Here is a 21132-nt window from a genome sequence, read left to right as displayed (position 1 = left end):
ATGTGATCCGGCACAAACCTGATTAAGTGGGTTCCTGAATGTTTATTAACGTTTTGGATTGATTTATCATACGTTTAGAGTTTCAAAGACTTTACTAACTTCACATGGCTCTGTCCCCCTTAATCTATATTCTTTAACTTATTTAATTCTACCATTTCAATACATTCACGACCCTTGAAGCTCTACACATCAGTGTTGGAATCATGACTTCATTACTGTAAGTTTCTTAGATGACAAGCTGGAGGTTGGGGTGGAGGTGGAATAGAGCTGGATGACATGAGCGTCAGGATACAGGCTGGAGGGGAAAGTAATCCGCCTAGGATGGCTGTGATGTTGACTTAGCCTCTTTCTTTTTTGGTGACTTTGGACCACATTTTCTCATCAGAACAGTGAATATAATCACAATTACGACATAGATAGTGTAATCATCACATGGAATAAAGCACATAAAATCATTGTTAAAGAAAGCACTACAAAACTATTGGTACTGCTGTCATCTGTGACATTTGAATCAACTGGAATTTTAATTCTATTCTCCTTATTCTTTAGCATTCTTACTGGAGTACATTTATTGGGAAATACTTAAAGCAAGTATTATTCTTGAGACATCTGCACAATCCTAAAAAATGATCTGGTAACATTCTTTGCTTATTTTCTTCACTTAAAATCACGTTACCTTTAGAAGAGCAAGGTTATCAAATAGGCAATCTTCACGACAAATCATGTAGCCCAAGACAGATAGCCACAAAACAAGCTATTTCTTTGTCAACACACACACACACCACAAACACACACATACACACACAAACACACACACATGCACGCTCACACACACAAATGCACACACACGCTTGCTTTGTGATAGTTTTTATTTCATTGTTAACTCCTTTTTGCAGGCCCCATTGACATTTCACCTCTGGGGATATACACTTTTTTTTGGCTGATTACACAGCTTCCTACACAAAGTTCCATCAAGACTCGTTCTCATATTACTTACATATATGAAAGGAATGTTTTCCACTACTTTCCAAGCCCTCAAAGATTTTTCCATAAGCCAGATTCTAAAGAATTCTTAATAGGAGCAAACTATTGGGGGGAAATGAATATGGTCGATAGACAGGCTGAGTGGAAATTAATGATGGCTGATCTAAAGGATAATGCTAGGGGAGCTGGGGGAAGGAAAATTGAAAGATGTATTATTTAAGTTACCTACCATTATACCACATGCTTTCTTCATTTGTTTGTCTGTCATCATTATTTCCTTTATAAAATTATTCAGCCAAATATGGAATAAGGATGAAGCTATTTTCTTGGAGCCCAAGGAAGTAATGGGTTGGCTTCATGATTCATGGTTGCGCTCTTGACAACCACCTTGCACATCAAGTCCGAGGGAAGGCAGAGAAGTTGTTCAAGAATGCACCCAAGTTATACACCTCGACAGATGTTATGAAAGAAAAAAAAGCACTTGAGTTTCCAGATATAATCTCTAGGCAGGTTCTTGACACTCTCAAAGTGGATAACCCAAAACAGCAAAATTTACTGTCTTTGTTCCTGCTCCCTTCAAATCTCTGTACTCAAATACTTCCTAGTATTTTCTGCCAAGAAGGAAGTGATCTTATCAACTAATCATGTTGATGTAACTGTGACTAAAATTAATTTACTTTCTCTAGATGGTACTTGGGGTAGTATTTGAAACAACAGAATAAATCATGTCTGGTAAGCTTTTAGCGCAATAATATCAAAAGAAAAAATTTTAGATCTTTCTTTACTTATCTGTGGGAAAAGCTAAAGAAAATATGAGATTCTCTTTCCCCATATCATTTGCCCCTTGATTTATGTGAAAATTAAATGAATTTCCCCATAGTTAAATAACAGCTGTCACAGCAATACACAGCCAAATTGTCAGCCTAGTTGATCTCCACTTTCTTTGCCCTAAATATTTCCTTGAAATATATTCCCAATTTTTACTTTCCTTGGCAATGAAGAAAAACTGAGAAATTGTAAAATAATAATAATAAATTCTTACTTGGGATTATTTAAAAATTGAAAGGGCAAAATATTTTTGCCTTATCTAAAAACTATAAATGTTTATATTTGTTCACTTAAGGTATATTTTTAGAAATTATATATGTACAGTTGTATTGCCTGCTTGTATAATATGCCTGTGCACTACACACATGCCTGGTTTTGTGAGGCCCAGAAGGGGGGAGGGTCATGATTAGAACTTGCATTACAGAAAGGTTGTGAGCTTCTATATCAATGCTGGAATAGAATCTTGATCCTCTGGGAGAGCAGCACCTAGCGCTTTTAACTGACAAGTCATCTCCCGACCCTACAAGGGTTCATTTTATAAGTGTTTGCTGAGCACAAAAGTCATCATATGAGAGTCCCAGCTAATGGATTTTCACTCTGTCCTCTACAAACAGAAGATCGAAGGATTTGCTTTGGTAAAAGTTTTGGGTCTAAAACCTGATTGCAGAATGAAATGAAATGCTGTGGGTAAAGCAGCATAAATGGTATTTTATGTGGCTAACATACTTATTACATGCCTATTATGTACCTTGTAACTAAATTCCATGGCATTCATAAACTTCTGCCAGTAGAGCTGCCCACCAATAAAACCACTATCAGTACTGCATCCTTCACAGTGAGAAGAATCCACTGGTAGATATTTATTTTCCTAAGTGATGACTGTATTACTCTATCGCCATCATCCAGTGTTTATCAATTACATAATTAATATGCAACACCAAAAATGTATTTGCCAGTTTTCAGGGAATGCTAGGAACAAGATGGAGCACCAGCATCAGAACTGACAGGAAGGATTTCAGCTAAATCCTAATGTGATTGGCATGGTTTTCCAAAACATGACGTAAAAGGATCTCTGGGCAGTTTTTAATACCTTTACCTTGCTGCAGTACATATCTAGAAATTAATCTACCACTCTTCACTCAGCTGCTCACTGCTCTAAACTATCATTAGTTGTCCTGGATGATTGCAATGGCCTCTGGACTTATGCTCTTGGCTCTTTTACTTAATTCTCAAAATAGCAGTCAGAGTGACCTTGACATTGTGCAAATCAGATCAGAGCACCCCTCCACTCAACACATTCCAAAGGTTTTCCATCTCCGAGTAATATCTTAAAGCCCCAGCATGTTTTTGAGTGGCCTGGCCCTTGTTGTTAGTTCTTCTCTACCCATCCCTTCTACAGAGTACAGCCACACACATCTCTTTTGCAGCTTGTGTCTTCCCTCTTTGGAGAATTTAGGTTTGTCATTTCCGTCTTCAGGGACCAGTATCATTTACCTTCTATGTGATGGTTCCACAGCTGTCTGTTAAGACAATACAGCTAATGGTTTCTATATTTGGCAGTGCATGTCTTTGATATTTTTCCAGTATACAGATTTTTCATTTACTTCCATTCTTCTTCAAGGTCTTTACTGACACGCTATCTGAAAACTCAGTGCCCTCCCCTCAGTGTATGTCCCACTTTCCTAATTTCTCCTTACTATTTATTTCTGTCTATTATGCTATATGAGTTCTTCCTGCTGATTGCTTATTTGCCCCACTAGTATGTAGACTGCATGAAAGCAGGAAATGTTTTGTTTTCTTACACTTGGTTTTATTTTCATTCTTTTATTTCATTATCTTATTTCATCCACTGAGGGATCCATAAGAACACAGAACAGTTCTTGGCACATTATAAGGCAGACAATAATATAAAATTTGCTAAATCTTTGAGTAAATTAATATTAATACCTTATAAAATAGTATATATGTGTTGATACTGGATTTATTGGAAATGTTTCTCATTCCGTAGTTTCTCAGGTTCTAGGATATTCAAGTTCCTACAAGGAACTGATGGGAAACTAGGTATTGCAGATGACTGCATAGATCTATGAGTCAGTTTTTCAAAAGCAATGGAGTCAAAAAGCAAAGCAGAGCAAAAACAAAAAACCCAAACAAACAAAAACCCCGAAACATTTAAACCTGCAATTTCTCCCTGATAACTGACCAACTTACATTGTGAATCTATTGGCTTGGCTGCGGCAACATAGAGGGTTTCTACACCAGTGCCACCCAACCTTAGTTAAGCGATATAAGAGGGGAGAGATGTAACAGACAAGGTCATCCTTCTCTCTTCAAGCGATATATATTTTTACCACAACCCATGAAAAACACACAAGCTCAAAAGGTGTAAAAGTGTATGGACAAGACATGATGTAGCATGTAAATAAGTGATAAGTATATAAGTTAAACAACTTCAGTGAATCCCTTTGCATTAATTGCAAGCCAGTGATGCTGAAGGGAATGCTTAAACACTAACAATGACATGATATACATTTCGGCTGACACCACTTCATCTAGCTAAAGAAATGCTAGAGTTTAGAGTCTATATTTGAATTTATTTCTCTGTGTGGCAACATTTTCCTGTTGGTTTTTTGTTTGTTTGTTTGTTGTTTTTGTTTATTTGGGGTTTTTTTTCTCTTTTTTTTCCTGTGGTGAGCAGATGCCTCTGATCCCATGAAGCCAGAAGGGAAGCTGCAAGTCTGCACTGTTAACCACTCCCATTCCCACACTGCCCCCACCCAGGAAAAAATTAAAGCTTGACACGCATCATCAAGCTATTTCCCCATGATTACCTGCAGGTTAAACACCACCTTCTGAAGCAGATGGGCAATTGCCAGTGTAATCGCAGGGACTGCTCTCCTTCCTCTCATCCATGGAGGATGCTTTTGATACTGCTCGTGCCAGAAAATTGCTAAGGTTCAAATAGTGCTCTATGTATCAGGCAGAAGTAAAATAATTGAGGATGTCAGGCAGCCTCTCTTATCCCATACCTTTCTTTTGTATGGGAAAATTGTTCTATTTCCTATAATTAATTCCCAAGAATAGAGCACAAGGGAATACCATGACAAAATTTTACAACCTCATCAAAATGAAAATCATAACAATATGTAATATAAAGAACAAATTTAAGGCTCTCAAAGTAAATAGTGTCAGTTTTTGATACTAGGCATCCACTGACACAAATCAGGATTATATTCATAGGCCAATAATAATAATAATAATGACAACAACAACAATAATGACAACGATGATGAACTTTGATTTTAGTTAAAATATACACAGTTTACCATTTTAGTGCTATTTTTGTGTTGAAATCTCTCTAGGATATTTTTATCTACTTGTAATAATAAATGTATGCAGATAAAATACTACATATATACCATATATTAAGGAAAATAATGTGAATTTGGAAAGACTGAATTAGAGTGAACCATGCTTGATTTCAAGTTCAATTTTAGCACTTATTGGTTATTCAATTTCTAGAATGTTTAATGTGGATTTCTTCATTAGATAGTTAAAATTAAGAATTAAATATAGAAAGAATAGCTTGTACTTTATAGATATTAAATAAAGAAGACCTATAATTATAATTGTTAAATTATGCAAGTGCTATAATGAAAACAAAACATTTAAAATGATGAATTCACAAGAAAAATAGAAGAGGATGATATGGATTAAAGTGTTAGTAGTTTGACTAAATGATCAATAAGTTCTTAAAATTTTCAATATTTTTCAGAATTAAGGAAAACAAGTTTAACTTTATTCCTATTAAAAATGGCTATTTCATTCTAAAAGATTCTTTAAACTTAATATGCCCACCTAGGACAGATCATGCAAATAATGTATTTGATATTAAATTCTAAGTGGACATGCCAGTGTAATTTTTTATGGTTTTAAATGTTTATGATTATGAAAGAAAAATAATTTCAACTTTTTAAATATGTAACTCCAATCATTTCATGAAGTAGTATGTTAAGATGTTCGTAAATATTTCTTTTCTGGAGGAAACAACTGCAGTTCCTTTTATTTCTGTGTGTGTGTGTGTGTGTGTGTGTGTGTGTGTGTGTGCATATGTGTGTGTTTGTGCAAAACCTAAAAGTCAGAGAAGTGATCTTAACCACAAAGACTTCTTCAGAATCAAAAAAGACTTCCAGATTTATTTGTTTACTTAATATGAATGTGTGTTTGCCTGAGTATTTGTTCACACATGTGCGCAGAAGCAGCAGGCCAGAAGGGACAGTGTTTAGATTCCCTGGGATTAAAGATGTAAGTGGTTATGAGTTGTCATGTGATTGTTGGAAGATAGAACCAGGGTCCTCTCTAAGATAGAGAGCCCTTAGCAGCTGAGCCTTCTTTCTAGCCTGTCCCCCCTTTTTTTATCATAGTGACTGAACAAATGTCTGTCTTAACTAAAAACTGTTAATAGGAGCTTTGAGTGAACCATTCTTCCAATTGCAGTATGTCTGTACATCTTAGTATCTTATCACATTACTTTATCTTATCATCTTGCCACCTCTTAGTGTCTTTTCCTTGATGACCATCCCTGGAGGAATGTGAAACAGGGTTTAAAGTCACATCCTTCTATCATCTAGAAATCAGTTTTCAGTGGAAAACTCGGTTGTATTTAGTTGTATTTTTAAACGAATGGGTATCCAGGGAAACATTGTTGCAGGCTTCTGTTAGCTATCACTTGTAATCCCCCCCCTCCCCCCCAGTAATTTCTCCATTTAAACTTCTAGAACCCGATTTTTTGTTTTGCCTTGACATAAGATATTGAAGATCATCCTTGAGTTGAATGCAAAAAAAAAAGGGGAGGGGGGAACAGAAGGAAGAAAGGAAGAGAAGAGGATTTGAGAAGAGACATGAAGGTGGGGGAGGGCTAGGACGAAACTGTCCCCGAGCCTCTGTTTTGGTGATTGCCCCAGACTTGGTGGGTAAAAGAGAGTCAGTCATACATCAGGAAGGTCAGCACATAGATGGAGGAGAAATTTTCCAGGAAAGAAAAGAGAAAGTTTTCAACTATTCACATAGAGAAAAGGAAAAAATCGGCCTTCTCCAAGTGTCAGTCTCTACTCCTTTGTGAATAAGAGGTGGGGGGTTCTTTAAAACAGTTCCCTGTTTTCAGCAGATGAAGAAAGCTTGTTTTGTCAATGTTTCAACTTTTGCAGGCTGTTAAGACAGCACCTCAGCTTTCTACCCCATTCCCCAGGAGGTGGCCGTTTTCTCATTAAACTCGCAGAAGGGGGTTGTGTTTTTCCTTCATCGCCCTATTTATGACTCTTTCCTTGGGTGGGAAATCTCAATGTCCCTTATCGCCTTGAGTCTTCTCCAGAATGGAAAGAGCCTTGCTAATATCCTCCCTTGGACTTTCTGATTTCATTCACGCTGTGACAGAAGGGCCCAGGGTTGTAGTTTTCTGTCAAGACCCACACAGCAACATGCTGCAGCCATTACGGTGGTCACTTACCAGCTCTTTCACTGACGAATATACAGAAAGGGAAAAGTTGGCAGGCTCTGTGACAAAGCCTAACAGAGACTGGAGGGAAAAGAGCCAGCTCCTCTGACTATTGGGGAGTCGGTGTTCATATGTCAACACACAGCCCACAGAGCAAGGTAATTCTACCGTTTCACGATCCTCTGTAGTTGGCATCTGCTCGGGCACAGGAGACTGCATCTATTTTGGGGATCAGTTGTATATTCTCAGATTGCCATCCACTCCCCACCCCCCAAGCCCCTGCTTCACTCTTTCTGTTAAATATTCTACAGTATATTATCACTTCATTTTGCTTCGGTTATTTCCTCTGACAGTGGTGCGGGGCAGGCTGGACTCCGAGTCACTTCCTCTCTCAAACTCAATCTGTCTAAATGTCAAAAAGGGAAGAAAAAAAAGTAGAACTCTTTAAAATCCCAGCAATCTGGCATTTCTGAGGAAATATTTGATAGGTGTTGCGTTTCTGAAGCTCTATTTGTCAGGGGCGGGGGGGAGAGGGTAGGGGGACATTTGGGGTTGAAATACAGTTCTATTCATGCTTGCTTTTTTCAAAGTGATTTTTTTTTCTCATACTACAGCCAAACGCAAAAGCAGAAGCTGTGTTGACATAAAGATTTGTTTGGTTTATTTATTTATTGGGATTGTTTTATTTGGAGTGACTCTCTCAACCTTTCTTCACATATCTGAGATAACTGCTAATAAATTTGGGCAAGAGCTTGCTCTACATTTTGATGAAATGTACAAAAGTGAGATCATTTAGCTCTCCCTCCCGTTCCTCTATCTTCTTTCCTTCCTTCCCCTTTTCTCATCTCCCGTTCTGACTTCTGTCTAGTTGTCTCTTTTCTTTCCTTTCTCCTTTCTGTCTGCCTACAAGTTAAAATATTGCCAAATCTGTTGACTCAAAAGCAAATTTCAGAAAAGGCCTTATTGAAGGTTTCTCGACTTGCCTTTGGGGATAAATGCTGGCACGGAATGTTTTCGGGCTATTTCAGATCATCCTAATTATAGGCTATCAGGAATAGAATTAGAGATTTCGTAAGTAGGTCAACAGATTCCAGTGATGGCACAAGGCTTTGTGGTGGGGTATCTGGGATTGATGGAGCATTTCCCCTAACAGTTCTTCTATTTAGTAATACCCAGGGTGTTCCTATTTGTCCAATAGTGATGAATAGCTAACTCATGCTGCCCCCCAACAAGGTGTGTTTGTGGTACCACAGTTTCCCATAGTCATCCGAAGTCAGGGTGGTCGGTCAGTCATCTCTTTGTTTCAGGATAGAAAAAGGAGTCAGTATAGTAAAAAAACAAGCATGAGCAGTGGAGAAGAGGGCACAGGACATGGGAAATACAAGTGTTGGGGGTCAGGAAATGTGTCAGGTACAAAGCTAAGTATTTAATGTGCTCACCGATCACAGCACAACTCTGGGAAATGTCCATGAACCCATACTAAAAGTGGAGAGACGAAGGCACACTCAACAACCTCCCCAATATTACAACATCAATAAACAGCAATGCTAGGGGTTTTTTTTCTCTCTCTCAAGTGTTGGTTTATTACTAAAACTCATGTGTTCTCCCTACTCTGAATTAAGATCGCAAATCTCTTCGTTCTTTCTTGGGGGACTTGCCTGTTTTCCAAGACTTGGAGCAGATTGTCAACCTTCAAAATAGCTGCCCACTCATCTGGCTAGAGTGCATGAAAGACAAAATGAAAATGTATTCTGGATCAAGAAAAGCATCACTGATTTCATTCTCTGTACCTCATGGCTAAATGCATGTCGGCAAAACTGTGAAGACATTTTTAATAATTTGGAGCTATTTTGCATTTAAATATCCCCAAAGTTGTTTTGTTGTTTTTTATTCTTTCCAGGGAAAGAGAGAGAGAGAGAGAGAGAGAGAGAGAGAGAGAGAGAGAGAGAATATGAAGAATATAAAGATCTCAGCCAAAATTCTACATTGTATAGGAATACTAAAATTCAAGGTTGGAAATACTAATTTGTATTTACTACAAATACTACATATGTGATATCTGTCTATCTACCTACCTATCTATCTATCTATCTATCTATCTATCTATCTATCTATCTATCTATCAATCTATTTATCTATCTCCATCAAGGTACACAGATTCATCTAATTTTGATTCATGGTGAGAATGAACATAATTTTTACTTAATTATTTATGTATTCTTTATATTTGATGGTTGTGATTAAAAGCCCCCAATTCTTTCCCTCATTTTTAATGTGTAGTTATTTCCCAGGAGAAATACCAATGATGTGGTCATGTGGTTGAAAGTATTGCTTTCCAGACTTACGTTTCCGTGCCAGAATATCTGCATGTAAAAGAAACAACGTCCCTCTCCACTCGTGTTGCCTGAGCTGATTATTTCAGCCCTTCTAGGTTCTCCCATTGGCATTCTTCTGCTAGGAGTGCAGTGATCACATAGGTCCTCCCGGACTACATCTTCAGAATACTGCAGATCAGCGACATAGAAAGATCTCCTGATACTTCCATACCATCCACTCTTTAATGTAAGCAAAAATTTAAAAAGACAAGATAAAACTAGTATTACTGTCTTACTTTCACTATGAGTAAAGGTGCTCCCACTGAACACTCTTCAGTAGCAACTTCTAAAATCATAGCTATCTGGCTTTCTCAATTCAAATAACAACAATGCCTGGAGTAACAAAAAGCCATGGAATTTCAGGCAAAATAATTTCAGGAGACAAATGATAGTTATCGACCCAAATTACTTTTGTACAGAGTGAACAAGAAGAAAAAGGTGAATAAAGAGTGAAAGTGTGATAAGTACTTGATCATCTCGGCAGATATTTAGGCTGTAGCAATAGCAATCCATGGGTTACACACAGAGTCATCTATATAATTGTATCTATCGCAGTATATACATGTATAAACAAGATATATGTATGAGCATCACATGCAATTTAAAAGTGCTAAGATGACTCTACTTATTAATAGAATTTTGAATTGCTTTTACAGAATATGCATATTTGTGAAAGATGTGTGGTTCTATGTAAAATTTTGAGTATATTTCCCAAAGTCACCAGTGAGAACAATAATTCTGCTTTATGCAAACCATCATCAAACAAAGATCCTCAGGTATTCATTGGTATTCTATTCAGCAAAAATGTCCTTGGTGATCCCCTATTTTTATCTCTGACTCAGGAGCCTATGGAGGGGCATGCAGACACCCCAGAATTTGCAAGCTTATATGACAGAACCACATGAACAGCAACTTATGTGCCTGGTATAATCGCCTCTCAATAGATACTACTTCTAGGTATTTATTCTTTATTTTCATATTTCTAGAGTCCCCTAGAAAAGCTATAATGCATTCATTAAATAACCAAAGCAAATATGAATGGAAAGTGAAGAAACAACACACCATGCTCTCCTATCAGATTGGTAGAAGAAACTTTCTTCTAGAGGAAGAAAAGAGCTCTGAAGTACTTGCCACCAAGGTAAGATTTCTAGAATTTAGTTATCTTTCTCGCAGTTCTTGTGTTGGAGAAGAATTATAATCCAGGGTATAAATTTTATAAATGTTGCTGGGCAGTGGTGGCACACACCTTTAACCCTAGCACTTGGGAGGCAGAGGCAGGTGGATTTCTGAGTTCAAGGCCAGCCTGGTCTACAAAGTGAGTTCCAGGACAGCCAGGGATACACAGAGAAACCCTGTCTCAGAAAACAAACAAACAAACAAACAACAAAAACACAAAAATTTATTGTGTACCTGAGGTGGGGGGGTTGTGTGTGTGTGTGTGTGTGTGTGTGTGTGTGTGTGTGTGTCTGTGTGTGTCTGTGTGTGTGTGCATGCACATGTCTGCCTGCTCTTGCTTGTGTCCCTGGGTATGTGCCTGTTTATGTGCCATAGCACATGTGTTGAGATCATAACATAACTTCTATCCAGTGTTCTCCTTCCACCATATGGATGACAAAATCAACTCCAAGTCACTATGTTTACAGGCCCATGAAATTCTTTCTAAAATGCTGCACCTTGAGAGTGGTCTATAGTGAACAACCTCACAGGCACGATCGTCTGTGGAAAACTTCTTCTATCAGGGTTGAACCTAAGGTCAGATGTTCTTAAAATCTTTGTCAAAAGATGTTTCATCTGTTAGCCAGAATCTTCCCATTCTGCTGTATGGTAGAGATATAAAAGTTCTAGCTCTCCTTTCACAACTCTAATGAAACAGAAAGAGGGACCATGGAAAACTGTAACAGGGACCAGGAGCAAGAGTTGGATGAAGGGATTCAACCCATGGATATTGGAGTGAAAGTTCCGATGGTAAGCCACAGGAGAATGAACCAACAGAACTGATGGCAAAGCAGAATGAGTAATGGCCTGCACCTGAGAAGAAGAGAAAATCAGAAAATGTTATGTGATTTATTTACACTGAAGCATGGGTACACGTCTAAGGATAGAAACAGCTGACCCTACATAGTAGCCAGGGTTCGAATCAATTGAGGGCAGTATTGCTATAGTTAGATTTTCATCCCTGCAGTTGTGAGGCGCTATGAAAAACTTTTAAATAGAGGTACACAGATGCATATTTTTTTTCCTTTTCCTTTCACTGAAAGCAAGGCACTATAAGGACAGCGGAGTTCTTCATGCCAGGGGTATATTTATTTTCCTAACCACTGTACAGGGAAGACATCAATGCCATGAAGCTCCACATAGTGTCCTCCTGCTTTTAGATTTATTATTATATAGTAAAAGGCAGACGTGCCCATGATTTGCACATAAATAGCTGTGGAGGAATTCGTAGTCTCTCTACTCTCAGATTTAGTTTAGGTTTTTCTCAGTCTAATTAATCATCCATCATTAGCTTTTTGGAGGGAAAAGTACACCAACCGTTTTTTGTTTTTTGTTTAGTTTTCTTTTGTTTTTTTCACTGTTGTGTGACTCAAAGCAAACATCTCACCTCTCTGGATACTTGAATAAATCCCAAGGCAAAAGAATTTTTTTCAGTGAAAATAAACTTAGGATGCTTTTCTAGTGAGGTGTGTCATTTTGTTGAAAGAGTATGCAGAATGACTCACCTTTATTCCTTTTCCTGTTTTGGGAAGAAGTGTGGGATGTATCTAGGGAAGTCATTTCACTTTGGTCAGTTGGCCTCCTATTCCTTTACTATGACATTTTGACATTCTTTCCTACCATGGACAGTTTGAGCAAATACTGTTGTCAATATAAATCAGTAATCTTTTCGGTATATGTCTGTGAATGTGCGTATACACATGTCTGTGTGTGCATGTGTATGTGAATATGGGTTTGCACATGTGTGTATTCATGTGTTTGTGTACAGATGTGTGAAGATCAAAGGTTGGGTGATTTCCTCAATCACTATCATATTTATCATTTAAGCCTCTCTCTAAATGAATGTGGACCTTACCAATTAGGCAAGACTAGTTAACTAATTATTCTATAGAATCCTCCTGTCTCCAATGTCCAGTTCTCAGGTGATAAGGGCATGCCTCCTTATTTGATTTTTATACAGATACTGGGGATTTGCACTCAGGTCCTCCTGCTTACTGAAAAACACTTTCTGACTGTGATGGCTTGAATGAGCAATGTCTCTGATAGACTTCTGTTTTGGAACACTTGGCATATAGCTTGTGGCACTTAATTGGGAGGTGAGTGAAAATGCTGGAAGCACATTCTTGCTGAAGGAAGTGTACCACTGGGATCAGTCTTTGAGGGTTTATAGCATTGCCCCACTTCCTACTTTTCCAGTCTCTCTACCTCTCTCTGTCTCTGTCTCTGTCCCATATATATAAATAATATAATAAAATATGAACATCCAGCTTCCTGACTCTACCATCTTCTGTGTTCTTTTCTCTCTCATTATGAACTCTAGTCTTCTGGAAGTATGAGTTTAAAGAAAATTTATTTACTAAGCTGCTTTAAAGTATGCAATTTTATCATAACAACAAAGTAGTAGTTGACATACTGACGAGGCCATTTTCCAAGTCTCTAATGGTCAACTTTTATATACTATTTAAAAACTGTACCAGGATTTAAGCCAAGGAAGCAGATCAGTGCCTTGCTCAGTCTCCATCAGAGAAACTTCCTCCTGTATCAGGTAAGACAAACACACAGACTCACAGTCAGTCACTATGCAGAGCCTGAGATCTTGGAACACTCAGGCCTGAAGGGATATCTCAGTCAAATCTACCCTACCACCACCACCTCACAGCTCAGGGAATTCTGTAACAGGAGTGGAAGGAGTGTGGAAGCCAGAGGGAATGGAGAAAGATGGAGAAATAACAAGACCCTCTAAATCAATACGACTAATACATATGTCAATACACAGAGACTGAGGCAGTGTGCACACAATGAGGTTCTAGAGCTGAAAGAAAAAGTGGTCACATGCCCCCATGGCTAACCCAGAAGATAGCTCCAATTGATAATTACTCACAAATGAAAAATCGGTTTTCTTCAAGAGATTCTCACCGGGAAAACAAACTGCTCTTAAGAGTAGGTGATATTTCCAGCAGTGGCTGGCCAACATAAAAATGACCTCAATGGCACCATTGGCAATCTCTGTCGCACAACATCATTTCCAGGCTCCCTCAGCATTTTTAAAAGTATTCCCTCACTACCTTTTATTTTATTTATGTTTTATTCTCTTTCTCTTTTTACCTTAATGGTCTTTTGTGTATATTTAACATCACTTCTTAGCTTAGTGTTTGTATGTGTAAGAAGAGTGTGTCTCTGTTTCTTGTTCCTTCTTTTAGGCTTTTTCCCCCCATTTTTGTTGTTGCTTGTTTGTTTGCTTTTTGTCCAATTGGATGTGCTGTTTCTTTTGTATTATATTTTATTATCATCTCATAGAAGTCTATCTGTTTTAGAATGAGAGAGAGAGAGGGGTGGATTTGAATGAGAAGTGAGGTGCGGAGGACCTGGGAGAAGTATAGAGAGGAGAAATTGTAATCATAATATATTATGTAAGGAAAAAAAACTACTTCCAATAAAAAATAATGTACCAGGGATTGAACTGGTGCTTCAAGGAGAATCTTCTGAGTCATAATTTGCGGAAATAAACCCATGTTCTTTCTGAGCTTGACTTGAATATAACTTTCTAAGTGGCTCTCTGCTTCCACTGTCACAGCATTAGACATATGCATTGCTTTCTTACAACATCTGCTTTGTGTATTAGAAAACAAAACAAAACAACCCATGAAGGTTTGTTAATTAAGTCAGAAACTTCTGAAAGGATGCTTCAGGAAGTAACTGGGAAGATGACACCGCTCAGTGACATGTCACTTGGTTCATACTTCGGGGCCATCGCTGTGATAGCCACACCAAAAGAAATGCTAAACCAGCAAAGAGGTCATGGAGAAGTGTAATTATACTTACCCCGGAATAGACGGGCTCAAAACACGTTTCTTTCAGAAACTGTTTTTGAATTTAAAAAAATAGTCTTGTTTACATCAGGATAAAGTTATTGCTGTCCTATTTGCTTCATGTCCCAAAGACAGTTTTATGCCCAATTCAGTTGATTCTCTCCTAGATACTTACGGTATCCTGCAGCTAACCAGGCCACTGCTTGGTCCTGCTTCCTTCCTCTCACATTTGAAGCTGTCTCTAGCTAAATAAAACTAAAAGAGCCAAGTAGTGCCTACACTGGGAACTTGTCCTTTACCATTTCAGCTTACTTTCTCAATAGTCATGTAATGTGGGAATTGCATTCTGCTTTTCTGCAAAGCAATGGAAGCTTAGAACATGTAGCAGTATGCCCATAGTCAACAAATAGACTCATCTGAATCCAAAGCTGATTCACTCTCTGTTCTATCACATTTACCAAGCATCATCATTTATTGGCACTATGATATTTCCATGATTGGGATATATTCATATCTGCATGCATACAGTGACATGGCTAAGAGCAAAATACTACCCTATAAACCAGACATTAGTTTACTCTCTATGGCCCATAGACTTCCAAAAGTGAAGTTTTGATCTCCATATACATATTGTGACATGTTTGTGCCCACACTCACATATTCACACACATTCTATACACAGAGTCAAGAAATACTACTACTACTACTACTACTACTCACACACACACACACACACATACACACACATACACACACACACACACACACACACACACACACACACACACCCTCCACTCATTTGTCAACTCCTATCTAATTTATCGCCCTGATTATGAAACACCTTTTCTAACCTCATCAGTAGAGGTCAGTAAACAGTAACTGGGTGTACGCTGTGAGCTAGAAACCGTTCAAAATCCAAAGAACAAAAAGAACACAGTGACTGAGTTACATATTCACGTTCATTTGTCTTTATCCTCTTCACCCCCTCTTCAGTCACTCAGTACACCCCTCATTTTCAACTCACACCATCATCCCACTCTAATGTAATTACTCTTCAGATCATCTGGTGAATGTTGTTTTTTTCTAAATTTCAGGCTGGATTCTATATTCAAGGCCCATTGTAAATACAGCTTCCACCATAAGCCTCACTTCGATTTTTGGTGAAAGACCTCTTAATTGAACTCCTCTCGCATTCTTATTTCATATCTGCTTTCTTGAGTTTAATAGTAAGATTGTAAAATTTGTTAAACAGAGACTGTGGACACACCCTTTTTTACTTCGCACATGACACCAAGCTTGCAGTAATTACTGACCTAATCGTTCCATCTACCCATTAGCAGCAGGCAGAGAAAGCAAAAGGGATTTGTTGCAATCTGACTCATAGCCCAGAATTCTGAGAACTATCTACATTGTTAAATAGAGAGCCTTGTCTGGCCTTGACCATCACCAAACTAATGTCTCCCCAAGACATGAAAGTAAAATCTTTAACATATTAAAACGTTATAAATCACAAAACTAGCCTTCGTAGGATACAGGACATGTCTCTCACTATAACACTCCCGGCCTAATCAAAAAAATAGTCATGTATAATATTTCAATTGATTTAGGCAAGCCAAGAATTAAAGTTATGAATATTTAAGTTGCTTTATTTAATTAAAAAAAAACCCTCTTGGAAACCTCAGTATAATGCTGCTTTAAATCATGTGGGTTTTGCTGAAACACCGTCTACTAAGATAAGGAACTCTGCATTAAAATTCAGACTCAGCAAAGATTGGATGGGGAGCTATCATGCCTAAACCACACAACAGTACTTGTTGAAGCCTGGAAGGATGTAGCTGAACAAATAGTTTTCTGAATTGTATAAATGTTATGGTGTCAATAACCCCCCCCTCAACAATGACCCATGTCTTGTGAAAAATTGTAGGTGGGTAGAAAGAATTTGTTGTGTGACCAAAGGCAGAGGGGTCTTCTACATGTATTCCTAGAAAACAAATCACAAACGTAGCAGAGGCAATGAGCGGGGTTAAGAAATATTCAAATTGTAGGAAGCAACTAATAATGAAATTGTGAGGCAGACTGTCTTGATCAAGATATCACTATTTTTCTTTCCCTCTCTCCTTAAACATATTGAAGCTTTTAAGCAAGCAGTTACTCATCAATGTTTTCCATAGCTGGCAAAGGATCAAAGTTTACAGGTAGGTCATGGAGGAGAGTTCTCAGATTTTCTGATTGCGCTATCAACTGAAATCACAGTTCTCAGTAAAGAATCAAACATCATTCCGATTCCCTGCCAGATCTGTCTTTCATAGAACAGGAGAGACAAGAATCACATAATGAAGCCTTGGGTTAAAGCAAGACCACACTCACCTCCAGGAATCTCTGTGGAGGATATGAGAAGACTGGCAAGATAAGCCTTTCCTCTTTTGGCAGGAGAACACTAATTGCCCTTGAGGTTTCCTGTGTTAAACGGCCAATACTTTGTACATCCACTTTACTATCACAAGGGCCACATACTCTTTCTAGTCCTGTGGTGTGTGTGTGAGTGTGAGTGTGTGCGCGTGTGTGTGCGTGTGCGTGTGCGTGTGTGTGTGTGTTTTGGGAGCACATGTGCTTGCACAGAGAACATTGAATAAAAAAAAAAAAAACGTTTTCTTTTTCATTCTAGATGCTGGAACGGTAGGAATCCAAGCCATTCTAAAAGTGACCAAAAATAACAAGCCACTCTGTGGTTATGTCCTATCATTTTCCCAGAAAAAAAGGCAACGCATCTCTTTTCTGTGTGACTGCAAAGCAGGTGCGATGCATGAGAAGACATCTCAAACACTTTCAAATAGGCCGTCTTTCCTTCAGTGACCTTCCCACACTCTCTTGTGAAGATTTTGAAATAAGGAAGTTAACAGGCTCTGAGGTCCCACTGTTTCCTATTGCTATTTCCAGTAATAGCTCTCAAGGATACTTTGTCACCAAGATCCACGGAATTGAATGCGATTGCAGCAAAAGGTACTCTTGAGTAGAAAATGAATTCCTTATGTTAAAAAGGGGAAACGGCATGGGGGCCTTTGGAGGAGGCTGGAGATAATGCTGAGCTTTTCTGTAATGTATGACAAAGGGATGCCTGGACTGACAGGTGATTAGAAGATTGACATAATTTTTGAAAATAGTAAAGGTGAATTTTCCAATTTATTATGGCTTTCATGCATTTTCCTTTTAAACTCCTGCTTATAATGCTTACCTGAAACTTACATGGACCATTTAGTTTGACCTGTTTTGTCAGTAAAAGTTCATAAAGCAATATGAATGATATAAAGACTACTTCCATTGAAGCTTTCCCTGCCCCCTGCTCCTCTTTTTCCAGAAATAGAAGTTTGGCTGGAGTCTTGGCCAGGAAAAAAAAATTTTTTTAATACTGAGCTATCCATGGATCTTCTATATGGAAATACAAATGCCATTTATGATTTCAGTGCTTAGGGACCTAATTAATCCTGAAGAGCCTTTTGGGAATCTGGACCATTACCTTTTATAATGTAGCCCGTGTATTTCAGTTCGTAGAATGCATCTGAGGTTCTGCACTGTACCTTTCTGCCATTTCCAATCTTTTCAAAGATTGAGAACAAAACCAGTAGAGTTGCATTTTACACAATGGTTACAATAGAAATGTAGCTTGTGATTCAATAATTACATGTAGACTCGCTGTCATTTAAAACTTCTTTAATGACCTATGAAGTAAAATAAAGTATATACTATTTATAAAAACTTCATGCATGTATATTATATAGTAAAGCACAACCTGTAATGATAAATGTACTCTGTACCTTGTTCTGTGAGGATATATACATAGCATAGAATAAATTTGTTTTATATATAAGAGAGCTTTGCCTATATGTTTATGTACATGGAGTGCATGTCTCTTGCGGGAAGAAGGCAGAATGGGGCATTCACTCCCCTGGAACTGGAATTCTGAACAGTTGTAAAGCACCATGTGAATTCTGGGAATCAAACCCAGATCCCTTGGGGTAGCAGCCAGTGCTCTTTCCTCTAAGCTAACTCTTCAGTCCAACGTTTTCCTCTTTTCCCCATTGTTGCTTTTGTCTCCATGAATTCCCTTGTTTGGTATACCTGTTAGCACTGAAGTCATTTGTCCTTCTGGTCTCTACTTACTTCCCTTCACACGATGTCTTAGGGATTCATCTCCATATGCCAGAGTCTCCTTCTCTTTGCAGTCTGAGAATGCTTCTGTTTGCCTTTATACCATTTATTTTCTGTCTGTTGGATGAATATATACATGCTGGCACTGCTTCTGCTGTCTGAGTATGGCAAATTATACTTCTTGCTATGAACCAGGCACACTAGGGCTAATATATTTTTTTAAATCTTTGAGGTATGTAATAGAAGTATAATTGTTAGGTAATGGGATAGTTGTATCTTTATTTTGACTAAGGCCACCCTGCATTTCACATCATTTACAAAATCCCCCAGTGGTGCACAAGTTTAGAGTTTCTAACAGTCTCACCAACACCTATTGTCTCTTTTGCTCTTTCCCCCACTAGAATCATTACAATGAGAGTGAACTTACAGTGTGGTTTTAATTTACATTTTCACAATGATTGGCAGTGCTCAGAATCTTTTCATGTGCTTGTTGGACACTTGCATCATTTCTCCGGAGAAAAGTCTGTTCACATCCTTTCCCCAATTTTTAAGCAAGTCAGTTTTGTATTGCTGAATTATAGAAACTGAATATGTTTTTAATTACATAGCACACACTTCAGTAAGCATTCTTGGAAACTCAGAGTCAGTATAGCATGAGAGGTAAAGATCTATGATCAAACAACCAGTGCCTAGGCAACATAGTGGGTGTTATCAGCCACAGGGAACATGGGATGGTAAAAGACACATTTAAGTAGAAGAGTCAGGCAGAAACCACCAGAATGCTCAATTGGGGCAAATTTTGCCAGTTGTCATATTATTTTTGACGAGCAGGTTACACATTTAGGAAGTGAGTAACTCATTTTTCCATTCTTGATGGTTGTACTACAAAAAGCATTGCGTGCATCGGTCTATTTACCGGCAGCCAGCACCCAAACATAACAGGTCAGCTTGATGAGTTTGCTCCAAAGTTGTCAAGCAGGGCTAACTTCTCTGTTGCTAGGCTGGGCTGTGCAGAAACAGTCTCAGATTTTCTTCACAGAATAGGTCACTGTGACCTCAAGTGTTCTGGCTCCACCTCTGAAATCTCTCCTCTAGCTATGGAAGTTCTGCCAAATTCCCTTGACAATAAAACCTACAGCAGATTAGCCTTTTGCGGCTGCTACCACTACTGCTTACTGCTGCTACTGGTGCTGGGTCCTACTCACTGCCATCTGGCCCCGACTTGTCCGCTAACATGTTTCCTCTGCCCACCCGGTGCATCCTAACTTCACTACAGCACTCCCTGCAGCAGTATCTTTGCTTCCTGCCATCATCCATTCTGAGCACGTGTCCAAAATCAGAGGACCTGTTGCAACAGGTACTGTTAGGAGCTTGGCCGTGTTCCAGGAGCTGGTTGTAAGGCCTCCTTGCTGTTTAAGATTAAACGAAGCTTGGGGATGGTGCTGGATGTGGTGCCTCTGTAGTCATGCTAGGTCCTACCGTCATTACCGGGGTTGGACAGACTTGCCTTTCAAGTCTGGGCGGATGCACATTTGCAGAGGTGCCCTAAGGAGTTTCTGCTTTAAACACATGCAGGGCAAATCCCTTTCTGAAGACTCCGAGTGGCTGTTTATTTTGCCAACACTGTGAAGGTTCTTCCCTGATACATAGACAGATTTTTTTTTAACCACATGGAAGCCATGCAAGTTTGCTTATACTTCTATCTTATCCTTGAAACATTCTCTACCGTACATTCCTTTCTCTTAATTTACTACGGAGACATAGCTCTTAAGCATTTAGCGAGCATCAAGCATTGTGCATATTTAGGAATACGCGGCAGATCACCAAGATGTATTCTTTGGAGTCATACATACTTTGATTGCAACCAAGCTTTGCAGCTCACTAATGAAACCCAGGGCAACGAGCCTCATTAGTAACCAGTTACCTCATTTGTAAAATAGTGAGAGTCATAGTAGAATTCCTCACACAGCACAGCAAAGGCTAGCTGATATAGACGGACGCAAATTGCTCTGTGCAATGCCTAGCACAGAGTAAAACTTCAATAAACATTTCAAAGTGTAGTATTTCTGTTATTCCTAAATTGGGAGGTGGGATGTAATATTTTCAGCCGTAAGTAATGCATCGGCTAGTATGAAGACAAGCGTGTAATCAATTACAAGACAATATAAGAACTATAAGGAATTTACTGAGCTAAAAGTTCCAAGGGGGAGCTCATTAATTCTGCCGTGGGCAGGAGACTATCAAAGCTTTTGTGGCCAGCATCCCAAAGGAGATTTTATTT

General features: G+C 38.6%; 1 long non-coding RNA gene across 1 annotated transcript; it reads right to left on the bottom strand.

Moving 5' to 3' along the window:
- Positions 1-1202: 1202 nt before the first annotated feature.
- Gm34446 lies at positions 1203-9698 on the bottom strand. The gene is made up of 3 exons (XR_384083.2): positions 9652-9698; positions 4644-4781; positions 1203-1433 (listed from the first exon to the last, which is right to left on the bottom strand). It is a non-coding gene; the product is annotated as a predicted gene, 34446 (long non-coding RNA).
- Between the last annotated feature and the right edge of the window lie 11434 nt (positions 9699-21132).

The sequence above is a fragment of the Mus musculus genome, chromosome 15 (assembly GCF_000001635.26).
Source record: "Mus musculus strain C57BL/6J chromosome 15, GRCm38.p6 C57BL/6J".
NCBI classification, from domain to species: domain Eukaryota; kingdom Metazoa; phylum Chordata; class Mammalia; order Rodentia; family Muridae; genus Mus; species Mus musculus.
Note: the sequence above shows the minus strand (reverse complement) of the source record. Positions and strands in the feature narration are given on the sequence as shown.